Source organism: Cyrtonyx montezumae, unplaced genomic scaffold (genome assembly GCF_038088225.1).
Source record: "Cyrtonyx montezumae isolate F1298 unplaced genomic scaffold, pur_monq_1.0 scaffold_5, whole genome shotgun sequence".
NCBI lineage: Eukaryota > Metazoa > Chordata > Aves > Galliformes > Odontophoridae > Cyrtonyx > Cyrtonyx montezumae.
The window spans coordinates 13,231,147-13,253,854 of NW_027072056.1; positions in this window are offsets into that span (position 1 = coordinate 13,231,147).

Below are 22,708 nucleotides of genomic sequence, written 5' to 3' on the forward strand. Positions count from 1 at the left end.
GTAATGGTGAATGTGTTCAGTGGCATCAGGTATCTGGGTTTCCTTTGTAGATGGGGAGAGCTGTGAGCAACCACAGTCTTAGTGCTTCATATAAGCCTTGTACCTCTTTGACCTGACTGCAACATAAATCAAAGCTACTAAAGAAACCAACCAAAGCATTTTCTTCAGGCTTGATCTGATGTTGACCTGTACTTGAGCTGGGTCACGTGGCTCCTACTTCTTCATGGGAAATTGCCCTGTGCACAGTGGGACCTTGCAAGACCTCATACCTTGTCTTTAGGGGGTGGTAGCTCAGGTCACACTAAAGAGCTGCTGAGGTCTGTGCTTTTGTATTTGCATTAACCCTGAGCCAGGGAGCAGATGCTTGTATTGGGAACTTGTATAAAGTGTTTAAACAATTTCAATAAATGGATTTTTTTTAAGGAAAAATGATCTGCATTGCTTCATTTTTACATTTTAAACTAAACAGTACTTGGACAGGGTGTATAGAAGACAGGAGTGGCACTTGTGTTTTTGGGAGCCTGCCTGCCAAGATGGAGCACAGAGGTGGGGACAGATCTTCTGCAATGAGTCAGGCAGTTGTGGCCTCTGGCACAAACTCGCCCAATAATCTACTACAATTGCAGCCTAGGAACCAGAAGGTCTGCTCCTCAGCAAGCCAGACTGCACCCTGGGTGGAGCAGGAAGGGGCAGGGAGAAGGCAGATAGCTCCCTGCAGGGGAGTGGGAGCTGCAGGAATGGGGAAGGGATGGGGTGTGGAGCTGCAGTGCTCCCAGGAGGGATGTTCTGTGTTTCAGCAGTACTTTCTCTCTGTTATCTGAGGAAGGAGATGTGCTGATGTGTCTTCCATGCAAGATGTTCTGTCTTCCTTGTTTCTGCCTGGTCTGGAAACATTTCCATTTCTTTGTTGTTCTTAACATTCATCCTTTTTATAATTTCAAGTCCATGTGATGAGAGACAGACTTCATTTAAAGCCTTTTTCTGCACTCAGTCAAGGAGCTGCCTACTGTGTTCCCTCTCCCTCCAAGGGCTATTTGCTTTTGTGATAGAAACAAAAGGAATAGAGCTAATTAGGCCTTCTAAAGCTGGCAGAGCAAAACAGACAGGCATGTGGCTAAGTGAGCTTGCAGTGCCTGGAGCAGACTGTTGCCTGGCATAATTTGGGATCTATGGTCATTCTTATTCCAACCTGTCAATTAGTCAAGGATTTCCATTGAGATTATTTTTTTCCCATGTTTTTATGCTCTCTCTCTAAGGTCTTTACTAGTTCTGTTCTGAGGTTTCCTGTGCAGGAGTAAGGACCTGGGCAGAAGAATGTGGAAAGTGAGTTAATGTCACTTATAGATGGACAGCAGGATGTCTCAGTTCTTGGCACAAATAGGGCACTGCAGGAGACTCATAACCTGTGGAAGATCAGTGAGTCAGAGGCCTGCTTGCTTGATGAACTCTTGATTTTCACATAGTTCATGGGCAAACTGTCACTGGGATAGGGTTTGTGGGGTGCTATCAAGCTGACTGGAAAACAAGGTGAAGTTTGAGGGAACCATAACACTGTATGGCTTGTAATCTCAGTTTGAATGGCGTTGCAAAAGTGCATGATCTCCATCCCTGGATAGGAGATAGCTCCTGGGACTTCAGCTCTCAAGGTGTCTCTGGCCTAGCTGAGATCACACTGCTTTAAGAAGGAACAACCTTTTTCTGGCATATTTCACACAGTCATGCTGGTCTGCTTGGTCACCTTTCAGTCATGTCTTTCAGTCATCTACACTGTATTCACAGAAGGGGAGTGATGTGTTGGGAGTTTCCTATTGGGTTTTAATCTTTGCATGTGATTCTGACATCCTGCTGCTACAGCCATTTTGTACTGGAGTGCTGGCGTTTGTCTGTAGAGATAGTAGGAACTTTGCCCCTTGGTGTCTTCCACTCTATTTATTACTCAGATGGTGCTGTATCTGTGTATACTGAGCTGGGGGCTTCACTGTCAGTGAAGTTTATACTGATTATTTCAAAGAAGAGCTCAGGATGTTTCTGGAATAGCATCAGCCTCTTGGTTTTCTTGGCTTCTGCAACTCAATCATTTTAAGAAACCACCTGTATTAATGCCTTTATCAGGTTTAGCTTCTGATTTACACAAACATTTCTTGCAAATAAATCTGCCCTTGTTTTTTCCACTGCTCTGAGAATATATATAGAGAGCATTAAAGCATTCAAAGCTCTCATGGAGAGCCCAGAAATAACCAATGGAGCTGGTAATAAGAAATGTTTGTGAATTATTCGTACAAACTCCGAAGCTTTGAGGCAAAAGTAGCCCCTTCAAGTTTTCCATAAGCCATACTATGACATTAAAGTAGAATTCTCTTTCTCAGCTGCTCTGCTTGGGTGGATGGTGCCGGGGGATACAACTGCCCTTCATAGAGCTAGGTCAGGTGTGCTCATTTTTCAGGTGCATGCTCACAACAACCATGCATCCAATTGGGCGACTGACCTGGATTCTTTTAAACTCCCCTTTGACTGCAGTGCCAACAGTTTTGCAAGGATTTCCTCATTCTTACTACCCCACAGGCTCTTTGGTTCACCTGGTTGCTATTTCCCTGCTTCCTGCTGTCCAGCCTTTGACTAGGAGCTTCTGCAGCACGTCTCTTTCCACCCTGTCTGCAATCCCCAGCAAAGGTTTGCATGCTTATGGCATCAGCATTGCTGAGCAGAAAAGTGGAAAACACTCCTTTGTTAAGCCTCATGTGCTTGATTGGAATACATCCCAACTCCTACAGCTTTTCCAGAAAAGCCCTGCCTGGATTCCTAGTGTGCTGTGTCAGGGACTTGGTGTTCTTAGGGTCTGTTATTCCTACAGAGACTTGCTGGAGACACCAGGAGCCCCCTGGCCATGAGAACCTGTGGGGCTGGGTACCAGGCAGCCCATTGACTGCCTTGGGCACGAGAGCTTCCCTCTGCTCCTGCCTGGTTCATCAGTAAGGCCCAGTTTTGTGTCAGGGACCTAAATTTTGATATAAAGTTTCCCATTTAAAGGTTTCTTATGCAGTTTTTTACCTTGCTCCAAACCAGAATCATTTTATTAAAAACGAATAGTCTCTCTAAACTCCCTTACCTTTTCATCTGGCTTTAAAACTGAGCTCTGTCCTTCAGCTCTTCCACAGCTTTCCGTATCCCCCTCCCTGGGGAAAGACTTTCAAAGCCCTTACAGCTGACCACAGCTCCTGCCCAGGGCCACCAGCCTGAGCTGTCAGCTGTGGCATGCTGTGGAATATTGCACATGTCCTGTTCTTACCCTGGTATTTCTGCGCTTCCGCATCACTGAATTGCCTCTACCATGGGAGATGCGTCACCAGCTTTTGTCCAGGAATCACAGGATCATTCAAGTTGGAAGGGATCTTTTAACAGCCATCTGATCCAACCCCCTGCAATGAACAGGGATCTACAGTTCCATCAGATGCTCAGATCCCCATCCCCTTGGCCCTGGGAGTCTGCAAGGACAGGGCGACACCACCTCTCCGGGCAACCTGTGCCAGGAAGGTGGGGGTTGTCTCTGCTCTGAATAAGACTGTGCTTTTACATCAGGCTGAGAACAAACAATCTCACACAACTTAGGACCTACCCTAGCAATCCCAGTAGGGATTTCCAGGAGTGAGGAGTACAAAACCAGCCCCTGCCTGTGCCCTATGCACTTTGCAGTCAGCTTTCCGTGACAAAAGAGCTGAGACCATAGTGCAGGAGGAAGGGAGAGGAGTACAGCTGGTGCCAAGGTTTCTGATTTCCTTGCCTCCTAGGGGAGACTCAGCTACCCAAGAGCTGCCCGCTGCCACAGATTCCCCTCTTGCTGCAGGCAGGGGCTGTTATTTTTAATTTGCAAGTGGCACAGAAGGTCCAGCAGGTGGGAGGGTGGGATGCTGTACTCCCAGCCCTGTGCTCCTGCCCGCCCTGTAGCAGTTCCCTAGCAGCACAGCGGCAGGGGGGCCATGAAAACAAATTCAGCCAAGGGGAAAAAAAGCAAGAAATAGCATTCTTATTACAAGGTAAACAGCATTAAGTCAGTCTTGGGGGAGTAAAAACAGTACAGCCCTGATAGGCTTCTCCATCCACAGCCCTGGATGGGTGCTGGAACATGCTCCACCCTCTGCTTGTGTAACCCTTCCCGTGCCACAGTGGTAAATAATCATTTACCTGTGTGTGCTGTGTTTTGAGGGGGTACTTTTTTAACTTTGGCTGCACAGATTTGTTTGCTGGGCTCTGCTGTGGGGCAGTGTGGCAGCCCATGGCTGCAGGTTGCTTCTGTGAGCACGCTGCCTGCAAGGGGGATGGGAGAGCGTGGGCTGCTTCGGTTGTTTTTTCCAGAGAAAAGATCCCAACAGTTCATTTTAATTATTCTTTTGTTTTTGTTCTTTTTTTTTTTTTTCCCAGACCCACGATGGTGATTCTCCCCACTTTGCAGTTCTGTAGAAAAGGTCTGGTAGAAATCCCATCCACCAGAACAGGTTTGCCAGGCATCCAGCCTGCTTGTTTACCTGCTTCAGGACTTCCCAGCAGGTGCTCCAGGGAATCATCTGGGCATTTCTTCATTTTAGGCGCTCAGAAACTGGGGGACAGCATGGGGATGCCCATCCTTTCCACCATGCATTTAGTTGTGGGCACAAGCTAACATGATAAAAGTCAGCCTTCAGAGTGTGCATGGGATGGAGGGGTTGTCCTCCCCTGGAAAAACACCTGTGCTCAAACATCTCCCTGCACAAATGCTCAGAGAACTCTTTGCATGCCCTGCAGAGCTCCCTGGGTGCTCTCAGCACACTGTGATGGACCAGCGCTATGCCCCAGCATGTGGCCCCATGCAAGGAGCAGGAGAGCTGCTTTTCTTCGGGGAGGGATGTGCTCCTGGCCTGACAAGAAGAGCCTGCACAAGAGGGAGTCTAATTTATAGCGCCCTGTAATTTGCTGATGCCATAATATGTTTAGCTTGGGGAAAAGGCTCCGTTGATATTAACGTGTTTGCTCACATTGGTGCTGTGGTATGTTCTATCAGCATGAAAAACAACAACAGGCTGGGCTGGGCTGGGCTGGGTCAGCCTTGCAAAAATAACGGGGCAGGAGCTGGGCTGGGAGCGAGCCTAGCAGGGCTGCCTTAAAGGGGAGCAGCCTGCTGAGCCCCCCAAGCTGGGCACTGCAAGCCTTCATGACATCTGCTGCAGGAGCCTTGGCTCTTCGGCTACTGCCCGGACAGATAATAGTTACTGTGTTGCAAGTTGCTCCTGTTCTGGGATACAGTATTGTCCTCTCCATTTTCCTAACTGATTAATAAATCAATTATTACACACACCAGTGCTGCACTTTAGCTCATGGGACTGCTGCTCTTGCTGTCTCCTCATGATAGGGTAAGCCTGCAGGACTAAGCCTTAAGGACTGAGAAAATGCCAGCTCTGGAGGAAGTTCACAGAACCATAGCATGGCTTGGGTTGGAAGGGACCTTAAAGTCCACCCAGCCCAACCTCTATCATGGGCTGGTTTCCTCTACCAGCTCAGGCTGCTGGAGGCCCATTCAACCCAGTCTTGGGCACCTGCAGGGATGGAGCACCCACAGCTCTGAGTAAAGAATTTCTTTTAAGTGTCACTTCTGCTGGTGCTCTAACCTACTCCTCCTCCACAGATAAGTTGTTGAGCTCAGGATGCTGGCATCAGCAAGGCTGGGACCCTTCAGCTCAGAGGCAAAGGAGAAGAGAACCATGTTTCTGGCACTGGTGAGCACTGCAGGCCAGTGAAACTTCGAGGTTTTCTGCAGAATTTCTCATAAACTGGAACAGAACAATAACTAAGACTGGTGTTTTAGGGGAGAAAAGAGCCAAGGCTGCAGAAAAATGACAAGCCCTTCCTTGCACACACCTAATTCTGCTACAGGCATGAATTATTCCTGACACAGAGCAGCTCTTATCACCACACCGCCATGCTTTAATAGGAATTTCCTTACAGTCTTTCCCCAGAACTAGTTCTGAAATGTGATGACATCATGACCCAAGTTGGGAGCAGACAAAAATTGCTGCGATGGAATCGCATTTTGTGTGAACTCTTTTCCAAAGAAGACAGGTAAGGTGTATCAGATCGAGTTAAAACATTAATTACAGAAATAACAGTAGTTCAGAATGTGGCAGGCTTCTCAGGACTTGTTGGTTACCATAGATCACAATGTCAATATTGCAAAAGTGTCTTTTGTTTCCATCATAATCAAGCTGTCTAGCACTGAATAATGGACTAGTGGAGGCTACCTCTTTTTATCTTGGCACACACAAAGCTTAGCAGTGTGTGTCAACACAGAGAACACTTGACAGATTGCATTGCTTTGTCTGCCTGAGCCCAAAAACACAAGGTTTGGAGGGGATTCAAGCTGATTCCTAAAGTACCTGGTCTGAGCCAGCTCACCCCCCCCCTAACACTGGCAAGCTTGCTTATCTGTGTTCTGGCTTCCAGGGGTTAGCCCTCCCTTTCCTCCTATTATCCACCTGGATAATGAAATCTGTGCCATGCTAAAGGGGCAGTGGCACACTATATGGAAACTGGCAGCGTTTCCCATCAGTGCCTTCCTAACCCTGATTCCTCCAGTACCATACACAAGCATTGTTCCCCAGCCCCTCCAGCTGTTGCTTCAGTTTAGCTTTGTCAGGTGCTGTATAAACAGCTCAGAGCTGGAAAAATAAGTAATGTATCAAGGGTGGGACAGACCAAATGTCTGCACTTCAATTAGTTTCCTCATGCATGACTGGAGGCCAGTAACAGCTCCGGTCATGTTCAGTAACCCTGAGCACACAGTGTGAACCTGGACACCCCTTCAAGAGGTAACCTGGCTGTTCCTACTGATGGTAAAGAAATGGTACCTATAGGGCTGTGAGAGCAAATAAAGTGCAGAGGGGTAAATGAGGTGAGAAGATGCCTCTGTGTGGCAGGTATTCAATAATAACTCGGATGCAAGAAGTTTACTGGTGACAAGGTAAACAGGAGCAGTATGGGACATCAACATCAATCCTTTGAGGTTGTACTGAAAACACAGTTGACAACAGGTTTGAGCAACTTGGGGGCTGGGGAGGTCTAATTTCTCTGGCCAAAATGTGGTCACTCCTGGAGCCCAGCCAGGGGCTATATGGCCCCTGATCCCTATCAGCAAACTCTAGGAATGTGTCCTGACCGCAGCCCATCCCCAGTTCAGATGGGGCAGCATTCCTTACAGGATAGCTGCAGATCCCACACAAAGCCTAGGGCATGCACTGCTCCCTTCCTGACAGAGGGGGGATTTACAAACAGCAGTACAAGTGGTTCCATGAAGACTTTCACAGAAAGGCCTCTGTGGTCCTTTTTCCCATTTAATGGTCAGTTTTGATTCAAATCTGGATAAATAGGAGCTGGAAGTGATGATTACAACAACAATGCATTCCCATGGGAGATTCTTCCAGGACTTCTCACTTTCCACTCTTTTTCAGAAGAACTGAAAGAATTTCAGAAGAAATGCTGATGAAAGCAAAACCATCACTCTTCTCCCCCCCTTGGAATTCATCTGCAAAACAACTTACAGTGGAGCAAACCAAAACCAGAAAGGTTCCTCTCAGGGCAGCACATTTTCCACTTGAGAGCAGCTGAGGTGATTTCCTTTGTAAGGCTGTTTCTTCTCTGCATCTCTGATGGTGATTTCTTTATTGGAACGACTGGCTGCACACATCTGCAGATGCACCTGCTGATGGACGTGCCATGAGATGCAGTGGGGAAACTGGGAACAGCACCTAGCAGGGCAAGGGAGCTCCATCATTCCTATGCCCCTTTGGTGCTGTGGTCTCCTCAGTGTCAGACCTTACTTTTTTCCTGGTAGATGCTTACTTGTGAATTTAGTTCTGACCAAAAGCAGTGAGCTTGGGACTGTGGAGGCTGCTGCATGCACACCAACCAGAAGAATGAGGTGGGGGCACTGCCAGCTGCCCACTCACTGGCTGACCCAGGTGGTGGGAAGGGAAGCTCTGGTCTCCATCCAGCCTCAAACCTGTGGGGTGGCGAAGGGTGGTTACTACAATGACGGTATCTCTTCCAGAGAAGACAGGAAGAATGTGGTAGGTGCAATCTGGGACATGTTCCCACACCCATCTGTGTATACTTACACTCATTCAGCTCAAAAGTACAACGAAGCTTGACGGTAGCAATTAAAAAAAGCACCAGTATCTGCTCTTACTCATCTGTGAAAACCAGTTATTCTGTTACAATCAGTAAAACTTGAAGCTAGACTTTCAGGATATCTCTGTCTTTTGGAAGTGCTGTGCCTGTGTGTGTGGGCAGCTTTCCAGCAGGGCGAGGTGGAACAATTTGCAGTGGGGAACAGGTTCCCATTCCAAGCAGGACCTGCAGGGCAATAAGCGTGTCCATGCCAGCGTGTGCACGTGTGGGGACATAAGCTGGGCTCACCGTGCAGGGGTGAATGCCAGAATGTTTGGAAAGAGTCACAGCATCTGCTCAAAAAGGGCTTCTAACAGCACCATAAGGGTATGGAAACTTGGGAGTGCTGCCATTTGTGGGGTGATTTCTGTTATTGTTATGTGGTGTTCCCACTGGGGAAAAGAGTAAATCCACTTGTTTGTTACAACAGCACAGGAAGGGAAGAGGCTTCGCTTTTGTCCTGCTATTACAGCTACCTTTGTCATCACATCCCTTTCCTCAGCTGCTTGAGGTCTGTATTCAGACTAGCAGACCTCATCCATAGTTACCATCCAGTAAACAGTTAGAGGCTACGGCGGCATTTTATCTAGATTGAATTAAGCAAAGCAGCAGATCAAAGACATAACACATTTACCTTCCCCATGCCAGTGCAGGAAGGGGTGCATTTTTCCCCATCAGAAAAAGATCTCTCTCATGGTTCTGGCCACTGAACTGCCCCAAATGTGGATGAGGAGATTCTGACATTACTCGTGGTGAGCCCTTGCTCCATTTGGTGTTCACATCAGTCTGCATCCAGGAAAGATCCCAATCTCTCCTGACTGTTACTGTTGGAAAATGCCATTGCATTTCCTGATCTGAAGGTGCCCCAGGGTAGCTCATGGCTATGGACTCTCACCATCCACCAAACCTTTCGACTGAGCTCTATCTCCTTTGGGCAACCGAGCCACCTGATCCCCATCCTGCACAGCAGTCACTCCCGAAAACGAAAGCAAGCTTATTTACTGATGTCAGCTGCCCGTTTCTCAATGCACTCTTTGGAACTGTTGAGTCATCCAGGAGGACGCTCCCCTTTTCCGTTAAGGTCGGGATCAGTTTCAGTGGGAGCAGGCAAGGTGCCCAGCTGATCTGGCACGGGGCTGGAGGAAAGCTGCCCGCATTCTCCTCTGCCACGACCCCTCTGCAGTTCTCGCACTGGTTGTGAGCTCAGTTACATGGCAGCAAGGCAGGGACAACTCCCCAGAACAGTTAAAGGAGCTCAGGTGAACCAGATGAGTGGCATCTGCCTAAGCCTTCTTTTTTAACGATGCTTTTCTGATGCAAATAACTCAGTTTGGTAAAGGTAGGTGCTGCCCCAGGACTCGTTGTAATTTGGCTTACAAATGAGGGATGGCTGTGAGGCTGGGAGCTTCACCTAACTTTAGAAACAGTTTCATCTCTCTCTTCCAGCTAAAACAATGAGGACTTTTCTTTGTGCTCCTGTTCTCAGACAAACTCCCTTTGTTCTGGTGCAGTTTCTCCTCGCCTGGAATTTGCTGTCCCAAGAGCCTCGCTGGGTCATGCTTAGGCTTGCTGCAATGCCAGCATCTAAGAAATCTGATGAAACCTCAACAAACCCCCACCCCTCTTTGTGTTTGTACCTAAATAGAAAATAGGGAGTCGATTTTATGCTGTAAAAGCATTGGTCAAGGAGCACAGGGCAAGGAGCTGGGAGTGGTGATAGAGAAATCCCACCTGCTGGAGCCAGGCCAGGCGGAACACACGGGGGGGGGGGGGGGGTGACGTGGTCCAGGAGGCTGACAGCATTTTATACAAATGGGCACACCTGCAGCGGGGTACTTGCGGAACTGCCACCAGCCCAAGGTGAGGGCACTCCCTCGGGAACCCATCTGCAGCCTCTGAGCCAGCCAGAGGAGGAACACGAATATTCCACCTCTCACGTGGACACCAGCCCCTGCACGTGGACCTCTGCTCAATCTGGTTCTATTTTTGACTTTGGAAAAAACCTGTGGGAGAGGCTGGGATTGAGTCCCCCAGACCCTGAGCTGTGCCATGGCACAGTTTGGTGTCAGCTGAGGGTGCTGCTGGTGCAGGGACACCTGTACCCACCTGCTGTGACCAGTCCTGGTGGCCAACTCAGCCCTACTCTGCCATTCACCTGCACTGGGAAGCTCCTTGTGCATCACAGTGTCGCTTCCAACCCAGCTGAATCAGACAGTGGATGGAGGTGTCACTCTGGGATTTATGGATTCGGGATGAGTGTCATGCTGCCCTGTCTGGGGAGACTGAAGGGCACCACTCAATTCAGTCTTTACCGACACAAAGCACTGCCCCAGGTTGCTCAGTGAGGTGGTGGGTGCCCCAGCCCTGGAGATACTCAGGGTTAGGGGGCTGGGTCTGAGCACCTGATGGAGCTGCAGGTATCCCTGTCCAATGCAGAGGGTTGGGCTGGTCAAGTCAGCCTTAAGGGTCCCTTCCAATTCGAACAGTTCTGTGATTCTCCATCTGCTGCCAGAGCCCTCTTCAGCGTCATTGCCACCCATGGTTACACACAGACTGAATCAGGGCACCTAGAAGCCAACATCATCAGACAGAACAAAGCTTCACCCCAAGAGGCTGCTTCCATCTGTTCCTGGAGGCAGAAGTGGATACATTCAGGGATCCTGCCCTGTACATACTCTCTTGCTCTTGTCTAGTTTGCCCTTACTCTCATGCTTCGTGGGAGCAGAAATGAAGTTTCAGGAAGCATCTCATTAAATTTTCCGTGTTTTGTAACAGCATGACTCACCCTCACAGCCTCTGCCATCACTGTGTGCCAAATGGAGCACACATCCCTGCTGGCCCTCGAGTCCCAAAATGGGGGTAGCACCAAACCATCACCAGCTTCACCCCCCTCCCTCCTGCCCCCCAGGTCCCCACCCCAAAAATGTCCCTTTGCAGCTTTTAGGCACAAACATGAATGCACATGAAAGGGTGATGGGTGGGTGTGCAGAATAATAAGCAGGTCTGGTAGCAGCGGCCAAACGAGTTGGGCAGGTCTGGGGAGGCAACAGGAGGCAAGCAAGCCTAAACATTCAGTAAGGTGAGATGTAATTACAATCCCTCTGCACTGGGACACTCTGCAGCACCGCAGCAGTGTCACACGATGGGGAATTAGGCCCCAAGTGTCAACATGTTTACAGCCCCACATCTGTGCTGGATGAGCCAGGAGACAGGCAAGAAGGACACAGAGAGGGAAAAGTTTTCTTCCCTTTCTTTTGTCCAAATCTAAACATTTAATGTCATATTTTTCCCATTTTCCATTGTACATCAGGTGCCCCTATGCTAAAGAGGCTGCAAAGCAAAGAGCTCCCATCCAGCAGTGGTCAAATGAGGGTCCAGAGTGCAAGAAAACCTCTTCTAGCCAGCTGCTTGAGAGCAGAGGCCAAAGCATTCCCTGGTTGTCACCCTTCAGTAGCCTCTGGAAGCGCCCTGCTAATGACCCAGCCCTTCATCATTTTCTTTCTTCAACTGTGTGTGGTTTGCAACATTGGCCGCACAGCAGCACAGCAGCAGTGAAGAGACGGATGCAGGGGGTGGCCATCAGGAGCTCAAGCAAAGCTAAAAGGAAGCCCTGTGTTGTCAGAGGTGTAGCTTAACCTAGCTTGGTATCGCTACTGGAGTCAGAGAACAAAAGTAGGAGAGTTTCACGTTGCTTGGCCTCGGCAGCTGAAAAAGGAAATGAAATCAAAGGGGAAAAAAAAAAACAACACAACACAACAACCAGGGAAATGCTGAAAGCTTTCAGGCTTTGTTCATTCATCACAAGCAGGCAAACGAGGGGCACATCTGCCCCTTTATACGTTGTGTTTAAGAGCTAGATCCTTCTTCATTCTGAGCCAAGGAAAGTTTTGCTTTTGCGTTAAAAAAAAAAAGAGCAAACATAATCTGGGCCATGATTTTTAACAAGCTGAAATCCCAGGCTTGTTTTAGTAACAGATTCAAAAGCATGTGCTCGCTGCGATTATCTACACCGGCAGTGTTTTCGGACATGTGGACTTCAGGAAAACAATAGCAAGCTCTGTTATCAGCACAAAGGAGGATCAGTTTGGAATTACCATACCTGTAACGTGGGCAGCTCAGAGGGCTCCCATTTGCTCTGTTATTCAGCCCTGAATTTACTCACGGCATGCCTGGAAAAATAAGGGGGGGAGGAGGGGGGAGGAGGCATTCCAGTTTGAAGTGTTGAGCTGCTAAACAATATTCTTAACACTGCTTTTGCCTCAAACGTGGCGACTGTTCTGCTAGTGGAAATGGATGGCTTTAGAAGCAGAGAAAAACAACAGATGGGGAGGGGTATCTGAGCTCTGGGAACAGAAAAGGGAGCTGCAGCTTGAATGCAAAGACTGCACAAGGGTGAATAGGTGGTGGAGGTGGCCCTGGTGTGATGTTCCCCTGGGAAGGAGCTGAGATTTCTTCATAGAATGGTTTGAATTGGAAGGGACCCTTAAGGGCCATCTGGTCCAACACCCTCAGCAACATCAGGTGCTCAGAGCCCCACCCAGCCTGACCTTGGATACCTCCCATGGACAGGGCACCCACCACCTCTGACCAACCTGTGCCAGTGCTTCATTGTTCTTACTGTAAAAAACGTATTTATATCCATATTTAGAACATAGGAGCACTTCTCTGCATAACAAGCTGTGCCAGGCATGTAGCAACATCGCTTAACCAAACTGCCAGATCTCTGAAAACCATCTTGGGGCTCTTGGGTCCATAAACCAAGGGTTGCAAACTCATGGTGGCCTGATCTTGTGTAGTGTGACGCCACAAGGTGACAGGCCAACTGGTGATCCAGTGGCAGAGCAGAGCCCACCATGAATGGCTGAGGGCTCAGCTGCCAGCACAGCAGCACAGGTACTGGTATCTGCAGCAGCCATCAAGACTCCTGTCATTATCAATGGGAAGAAAGCAGCAGCAAGATGTGATTCACCCAACCCATCTGACACAGCATCTCCTATGCCATCCCCTCAGCAAACCCTGTCACCTGCAGGGGTGATCCCTTGGTATCATCTGGAAGCAGGAATAAGCTTGTGTCACCTTATCTGCACTATCTCAGCTGTGCCTTTCGTATCTCCATCTGGCAGAGGAGGGGTTGGGAGCTGCAGCAGGTGTGGTTCACAAGCTCTGCAGCTCGTTGTGCCATTCCGGTGGGTATGCCTTGTGGTGGCTATTAGCAATCACACATATAAAACACCAGGTCTGGAGGATGTTTGGCAGATAAGGTAGTTTGTGGGGAGGGTGTTTAGGTGCTTGCAGTTCTTGGATCTTGCTGGGGGCACCTGTTGGGGGTCTCCCTGATCAGTGCTGATCCAAGATGGATGCTAGCAAGCCAACGTAATGTGCCTTGCTGAAGGGCTTTCCCCTGTGTGGGATGCAGGTTCCTGTGCCTCCTTGGCAGCCTTATCTTAAGAGATTACCAAGCCAGCAAGAAGGGACTTGTGATAGAGATAGGGCATGAGGAGGAGGGTGATCTTGGAAGGGAAGGGATGGGCTGCACTAAAGGTGGAGAGGCAGAGTCTGGATGCTCAGCTGAAGGGGATGACACTGGTGAAGGTGTAGGATGAGAAGATTAAAGCAGAGCATGAGTCTGCTGCAGGAACCAGCTCTGGTGCATGTCTTTCTGTGTCTGATATGTCAAAAAAAAAAAAAAAAAAAAAAAGCTCTGGTTAGTAGCAGCTTGGTAAGGAATGACCTGGTAGGGTCCATGCTGAACTTGGTGAAGTTTGATAGTGGGGCGCAGGTGAGCTGCTCCTGGGGGGCTGGGCAAAGCCAGGCAAGCTTAGTTCTGCACTGGTTAAAGTCATCTGTGCTCCCAGCCAAAAGAACGCAACTGATAAATAAGATGACAGCCAGCTGTGTAGTTACCTTCCAACCTTGGCCAGTGCAGACATGCTCTATGCAGCCAGACCCAGCTCCAGTGATGGAAGGAGTGCCTGAAAACGTCGTAGTAAGTGCATGGGCGGATTTATAACAGCTTGCGATGGTGGCCTCCCTGAGCTCAAGGGTCCTCCCAGATCCTTTTTCTCCCTTGTGCGGCCTCCCAGCGAGAAAGATGCTGCGGAGCAGCCAAGACCGGGGAGCTGATGCTGGAAATGCATGAGCCGGCTGCTCCCAGCTGCCGCTAGGATGCTGAGCTCCCACTGCCCCCGAAGCACGGCGGACACTGCAGCCACACGGTTGGCTGCGGCACTGCACCCGCGGGACGGGACCGTGCTCCGTGCTGCCTCCCAGGGGCGCCTGGGGAAAAGAAATAAGGTTCAGGAAAGAAGGTTTTGCTGGAGGAGGCAGAAATACGAAGGGAGGGTCTCCCCTGGAAGCCCGGTCAGTCTCTCTGTGTCATTAGGACTGAATATTTCTGCCGATTGCAAAGCCTGGTGAGGAGAGGCTGCCTCTACAGCTCCATGCTGTGGTAGTTCTGCTCCCTGCCTTAAACTGTGCAGAATGTGCTTTTCCTGAGTGAGTGTGCTGATGTAGTTTTGTGGCTATTTGTGTGGGGACTTGTGCTTTTAGCAGGGCATTTTTCTGACTCTCTGTTGGGATTTCCTTTCCTTGTCACTTAAAACCAGCAGCGAAGCATCATCTTAGTCCTACAAAGGAAGCACAGCTTTGGGAGCCTTTCCTCTCCTGTACCCTGGTACGTCCTTGCCTAGTCCCCCCCACTCCCCCAGGCCTGTGGGCTTAGTGGGTACTCTCTGCATCTGCTGCTTTGCTCGTGTAACTCCATCTGCAGGTGCTGAGCCTGCACAGAGGCAGCACTGGCTCCCCAGAGCATGGGTTTCCAGCTGGGCTGTTACTCAGCATAAGGTTTGCATGGTCTGTCTGGACCATCCTGCTGGGTCCCTGCCCTTATTGCAACACAGGAGCGCTGTTTCTGACTGTCTGCACAGCATGCTTCACCTGTCAGGTCCTTTGAACTGTCTCTCAGATCCTTCAGATCATATCAAGACAGGATTTCAGTAGGACATTGAGGAGAAATCAATCCTCTAGCTGTGCACAGAGGCTGTGTAGTGCTCTGACCCCTGCTGGTATGCTGGCTCCTGCTGGGATGTGAACAGTTTTCTTGCTGCTGGGTTTTAATAGGGACTCAGGAAAGCAATTCAAGGAGCATGCAAGAGTTCCCATTCACATCCTGGATTTGGGAGCTGCTGGTTCTAAAGAAATATCTGTCTTGGAGAAATATTACCACCTGTGAGATAATGATTCTTAAGCAGAAATTGCTTGTAGCTGTTATGGGGATGAACTAGTTAGTCCTAGCAAAGTGCTGTAGACAGATGAAACACAATGGTAACATTACTGTTGCCAATGCACGCAAATGATAATGACTTCATTTGTTAACTTAAAGCAGACATCTCTCATGAGGACACCCAGAAGAGTTTTTGTATATTTTTGTGTATGTGATCTTGCTGGGGCTGATGGGACCAGTCTGTGTGATATAAGCTGCCAGGACCCTGTCTGTTTTCTAGCAGTCAACCATGGTTCTTCCACTGGCACATCTGTCTGACCCAGATCCCATCATGAGGATTTCTGGCTGCTGGGCTGAGCCTGGTGCTGTTCTTGGCACACTGGGCTGCTGTTAGCCTTGCTGCAGGCTCTCTGCTTGGAGCAGGCTATTAAGAAGCACACTGCAGTAATCCACTGCCACTTCAGACACAGCAAATCCAAGCAAAGTGATCTGAAGCAGAGCTTTGATTGCTTCAGAACTACAAGAATGCAGTCATGAAAGTGTTGTATGGTGAGAAGATGTGCCCAAGCCAGCAGGATAAGGGGGTGCTTGGTCAGTGCAGGGTTGAGGAGCTGCTCAGCAGCCTGGGTAGAGCTCTGGAGAAGCTGGGGGGCAGCAGAGGAATGAGGCTGGTAAGCAGTGGCAGCAACCTGGCTCTGCTGCAGCTGGGACAGGAGATCACAAGGCAAGCAGGAGTGATTGCCTAGGTTACCTTGGCACAATCTGTTGCATGTAGGGCCCTGTGCTGCCAGGAGCCTGGTAATGCCCCAGATGACCCTGGGCATGTAACCAGCAGCAGCTTTCTTCTCTACTTAGTGCCCAGCCTGTAGCCTAGGGGAGGTGGGAGGAATTTGTGTAGACCCCATTGGCTTTGACCTTTCCTCAAATTGCCTCTTTCATCCTCTGTCCTTGCGTTCTCCAGTTGAATGCAGGGGCGGCAGCATACCCGACTTGCAGAGAATAGAAGGCTGGCGAGTGAACCAGAAGGGAAGCATTGTGCCCTGCTAATCCTCTTAAGCCTACACTTGTCAATAAAAGGCGTGACTTTGCTCTAAAAGCGTGTTTTCTGCCTCCTCGGTGCAGCCAGGCTGCTTTGTCCCCTGTAATGCTGACTGGCTTTTCCAGGGGCTGCCAGCTGGGACTCTGGGCATTGATGTGGGGCAGTTTTGCCTATGATAGAGCCCTTTCATCCTGGGTTTTGTCTGCCTTGCACAGCATTGAACCTTGTTACATAAGAATTGTGCAAACATAATCCCCATAGTTCCACCAAGTCCATTTTTCTTTCTGCATTTCCTTGTTACAGTGAGATGCTTGAAGAGGAACCAGCGAGGTGAAGGGTGGAGGTATTTCTTCCCCATTGTCTCACTGCTTTGGCAGGACAGAACAGTGCTGGGTGAGATGTGTGCATGGGGAAAACTAGGGAAGGGTTTTTGTTCGTTTTATAAAGCCTTGAACTCTTGCAGGACCAGAGCCAAGTGTGTGTGCCCACACCTGTTTGTGGGAGGTCTCCTCCTATGGCTAACTCCTGCCTGTGACATTCTGGGGTTTTTTAATGTCCCCTTACATCTGCCTGTCCCCAGTGGGACTCTGACATCTTCCTCTTGGTCCTCCCCTGCTCTGACATCTGTTCTAAGCAGTTCTCCCTTGCTTTCCCTTTTCCTTTGAAATCAGTCCCAGAGGAGGAGCTGGTAGGAGGGGAGCATCATGGGCAGACAGAGCTGCAGTAAAAGTTGGGGAAGAGAAAGGCCAAGGGGGTATTACATCACTTAAGTGGCCCTCGTGTTCCCCTACAATTACTGCTCTCCAATGCATCCTGAGTTCGTTCTGCAGTGCAAACTTCTTGCTTGCTACCCTATTCTGTGTCCGACAGCTCCACAGATAACCCCTAGATACCCCTACACCCTTTTGTCCTAAGCTCTGTTTGAAGGAAGGGAAGGGAGCCACTGATGCTCCCTGTGGAATAGGGAGAGCTGCTGGAGGTGTTGGGGCTTCTGTATCTCCATTTGGAAGGTGCTCTTCATACATGGACCACACAAAACAGCATCTCCCAAAGGGTCTGATCCAGAAATCTTTTGCTGTGCCTGTAGGGAAGAAAAAAAAAAACAAAAAAAAACCCAAACCTAAAATATTCTACTCAGTTCAGCTACAAGCTGGATCTAAGACTCCCAGGAGAGCCAGGAAAAATAGGCAGAGGTAATGAGACTAATTCATTTATCTTCCTGCACTGGGAGCCATCCATATGGCAGTAAACCAGCTAAGAGCTTTTTCTTCTTTTTGCTTCAGTGCATGCTGCTCCTCCAGCTCTGCAGCTGCCACCATTTGCAGCACCAAGCTGTAGAAGAGTAAGATGCTCATAAATTACAAATACTTACTCTGAAGGTGCACTTTGCCCCCACAGTTTACAGAGTGCTGTGTCTTTGTTCTCCCTGTGCCCATTGTAGCCATGAGGTTGAGAACAAGGTGGATGGGAAATATTCAGACTCTGAGCAGTTTTAGAAATCAGAGCATTGAATAATACCCTCCTATCTGACCCAAGCTGAGGGCTGCTCCACGTGTATGCAGCAGGCAGAAGCTGGCCTTAGCTTCGTTGCACTTGAGGCCAAATCCTGATTTATTTATGGCAGTTCTCCAGTCAACCAGTAGACCAGGTCTGACACACAATCTTGCTAATGTTTCACATAGCCAAACTTATTATTGCAACATGATGGTCTTATTAGCAGTTGGAAGGCTTCAGAAATGTGCAGAACATATGCAGGTAATCTGGGGTTTCCAGCCTAGGGAATGTTTGTGCCCACTGAAGTCAGTGGGATAGCTATGCTAAAGAGGGGGAAAAAAACCCACATTTTTTAATGTTAAAATTCTGGGCATTCAGGGAGCTGTGAGTCACCTTAGAGTGGTGATTTGTTGGGAATCAGGGTGTTTCTTAACTCCAGCCTGGGTCAGACAAGCTGATACTTCTGAGCAAATTCTATGAGAATCACAGAATTGATAATGTTGGAAAGGACCTCTCATATCATCAAGTCCAACAATCAACCCGTGCTTACTACACTGTGTCCCTAATTATCCAGCAGAGGAATCAAAGGTTCCATTTTCCTCTGGAAGGGAGGTGAGTTTTTGTTTGCAATGTCAGTTTTTTCAGTCCCAGCTTAGTGAAGTAAATACAGTTTTGAGAGGTGCTCTGTTTCCTTTTTCCCCCTTTTTTATGACCAAGGAAAGTTGCTTTTGCAAGGTGTGAGACTGATTTTCTGCCTCCTGTGACACTGAGAGGTGATGAGAGGGTCACCTGCGTGGTGGGGTGAGATGTTTCCAGGAGAGCTTGGAAATCTTGGTCTAGATACAGAAATATCTTGATGAGGAAATGTTCATTTGTGAGATATGAGCAGTTCTTTAAAGAAGTCATGAAAGAAACTGCCTTTTGAGATTTTTTTCTTGGGGTACTTCACATTTTTCTAATAAGTGATGGAGAAAACCCTTTTCACTATCAAATCCTTGCAACTGCCCCCAGCCAGGGGATTGTTTTCACTATAGTGTGTTTTCCTTTTTTTTTTTTTATTGTGTTATTTCATCACTTTAATATCCCTTGCTTGTATTTCTTCAGCTCACAGCTACAAAAAGTAACTTCAGCTGTAGCTGTCCCACAGCCAAACTGATGTGCTCCATGTAGGAGGCAGTATCCTGTGGGTGACCTTACAGTGACTTCACTTGGTGCCTCAGAGTAACCTAGACATACTGATGCTGTAAAAAAAAAAAAAGGTTTTCTGAGAGGTGTAAAAACAAACGCCATGAGATAAAATATTCCAAACTATAACTGAATGCAGACTCTTGGAAGAAAATCTACTCCTGGAAAGAGCTGTCAAGCAGTTCATTAAATTTTCCACAACCTCAAATGTGCCATGCTTCAAAAGGGCTTTTTTTAGAAAGTGCTGATGTGACCCCATGAAGTCTGGACACTAGATTGCTTGTAATCCTTACAGGATGGTGAATGGGAAGGGCTATCTCGAGGCCTCTGATCTCATGGTGTTCTGAGATTCCTATCCTCAGAATCCATCAGAAACTTAATGCAAGACCATCAGGAAGAAGACATGGGCCTGATGTGCCACACAGCAACTCTCTTTGCCTAGGGAATGGTTCCCAACCTGGCTACTTGCCTGTAGACCAAGCAGAAATGCTGGGACATGGCGTGGATTGTGAGATTGTGCCATCCAGCCCAGCACTGGTCCTGGGTAATGAAGAGGCACACTGACAAGAGAAATCTGTGCTGGAAACTGTGTTGAACCTCTGCCTTTCTGGAGTCTGGTGTTACCAGTGGATCTGGGGCTCATATGCATTCCTACCCACTATTTTTTTCCCTCATAGAATCATAGACTCATTAAAGTTCGAAAAGACCTCTAAGATCATCAAGTCCAACCATAAACCCATCACCACTATGCTCACTAGATCATCTTCACATCCACTAAACCATCATCCTTTGAATGGAGCCTGATCTGGAGATGCTTGCCCCATTAGAGTAGTACCAATGGTGCCCCATGTTCACCCAGCTGAGCCCTTTTATTAGGAGAAATCAAGCCAGAATGAGGACAGTTGAAGTAGAGTAGGACTCCCAATAGCTCATTGCCCTTGCTCTGGAGCTATCATCCTTCAGTGGAGATAAACTACCCTGGCAGATGCACCTGCTTGAATTCAGAATAGCCAACATCTGCTGTGCAAAAGCTTTAGTGGCAGTTAACCTGGCTGTAAAACGTATGCAGCAATGACAACTGCAGCATGGCCATAGGAGTGTCAGTGTTCTTTATGGCCTATCTCACCCCTGGGATTAACAGACCTTAGGGGTTTGTTAGTGTCTGGTGATGTTGCAGGCAATCAAAAAGAATTATGAGTTTAATTAAAAAACACCATAACCGCTTAACCAGGTATAATGATGCTATCCAACCTGGAATTTGCACAGGATTTAAACAGTTGCTGTTTCAAATGAGAAAAATGGTCGGGATTTGTTTCATATTTCAGGACAAAGCAGCATATCCAGTCTTTCAGCTCCTTTCCTTCCAGCACAAAGGATGGGCATCTCCTGCATGTATGGCCAGCAGTTCCCCGCAGAAGGCTTTTCTCTATATCTGTTGAGCACTTTGAGCTAGAGGTTTCCACACAGGCTGTCTGCCTCAAGCATTTCTGTGTTTTAGGAAAACTGTAGCTGTAATCATCCTGTTTTCTGTGGCTAAGATTTGGGATAGATATGTAGTTTTAAGCATTCTTGTCTCTGATTTGTTGAGAAAACAAAATGCTGCCCAAGCCCTGAGGTTTGGCAGGATATACTCACCTTGGGAGTGAAATTTGCTGCTTTCTCCCACTTTGCCTATGGGATGGACAAAAATTGTCCTTCATTTTGTCTAGCCAGCCTGGTAACAGGGAGTTTCTTTGCACACTACAATGAAGCCACTTGTCTGTGGCTTGCCTTTGGTACCTCAGGCTCTGGCTTCCCTCAGGCTCATGTTTATCCTGTGATTCACTGACATCCTCTCCTTCTTTCAGAAACCCGACCAGGATCAACCGATGTCTCTTCAGCTTTGTAGTATACTAGATGAATGTCAGCCTTACCCTATAGCCCACTTCTCTTCCCCTAGAAGAGTCCAGGTTGAGATCAAGGGGAAGAAGGCAGGCAGAGGCTGTGACTCAACACTTAGAAGTGATGAAATGGGGGAGGTTTTCCTCATTCATTTTTCATCATGAATCCATGACTCTAGATTGCAAATCTTCCAACCATCTTCTTTAGGCTTGAGCGAGATCATACTAAGCTCACAGCAAGCCTAGGCTGAGTTATAGGTTATTGTGGAAGCCATGCAAAACCCTATGGGTTTTGGCACAGGTGCAGGCAATATCACACCAGTTGACTAATATTAGAAACAGCATTTAGCACATATGTAGCACCTGTGTCACTCAAAGTGCTGCTCAAACATTACTTAAGTCTTAGGGATGAGGAGGCTCTAGTGAGGAAGGAGGTTTGCTAGTGCTCTCTGATGAAGTTCAGTCTCCTCCAGTATAGCTCATCCCTGCAGATTCACAGCATGTGTAACGTAGAGACCACCAGCCCTGAGGTAAGAGTTGCTAATTGGGTCAGCCCCATTGTAATGACTTCATTTGCTCTTATACTGGAAAATCTTTGTGGGTTTTTTTTGTGGTAGGCACTATGGAAAGTGTGCCAGACATGATAAGTAACCAGTATGTTAGATCTCTTCCTAAAAACACTCCTGAAAAGATTTTGCTTTCTGCTGTTTGATGTCCCTTGTCTGTGCATTTAAATATACATAGTGGCAAGTCCTTATGTGTGCCCTCATCATAATACTGTTATTGCCAGCTAGCATCTGTCCTGTGACACTAGACCTGACAGTAGATGCAGCAAAACTTGTACTGGTAAGCCTGATGGGTGCTATGGACCCCATGATCTTTTCTGTTTGGATGAAGGCAGAACTATTATGAGAACTATTATGGTGTTTATAAGGTAGAATGGATATAGTCATGGGTGCAGAGAAAGGCTGCCTATATTTGTGGATATATACCCAGGCTGTTGCCCTTCAATATGAGACGAGACAACAGCTCGCTTCCCAAGAGCAGGGTTTTATTGGCTTTGTATGAGACTGCTGAATGCCACTGAGGTGCCTCAGTCTACAGCTTTGCTGTGCAAAGTGCTTCAGAAATTTATGGGCAAACGTGTCAAAAGATGAGGCTCACCTGGCTCTTGCTTGCCTTACTGTGTATTAGAGTCCTTATGTAAATAGCATTCCTCAGTGCTGTCAAGACAACTGATGTGCAGAGCCCTGATCAAGCTTCACTCATGGCAAACCAGAGAAAAATCCCAACTGGTTATTCAGAAGCCAAGCTCTGGCCAGTGCAATACAAACTGTTCTTGTTGGGTGGCTGGTGTAGAGGGAGAAAAGCTTCTCAAGCATGACTCACAAATTCCTGGTGACAAATGTGCTGAGGTTTGTCTGAAATGAGATCAGCTTTCATGAAGGATGAATGCTGCAGAATGGGGTTAGCTCTTGGCTTGGTCTCTATCTCTTGTGTGCAAGAAGAGGCACAAACACCACAGTTGTGGTACCCTCTCCAAGAGCTGAGCAAACATAAAAAAAACCTGCCACCTTCTCCTTCACCACCTATTCCTACTGAATTTATATCTGGAAGCAAAAGTATCAGCAGTTCCTTGGGATTTGGTCAGTGCTGACAACCAACAATGTGGCATGCTAATAGAGGTGGAAGCAGACA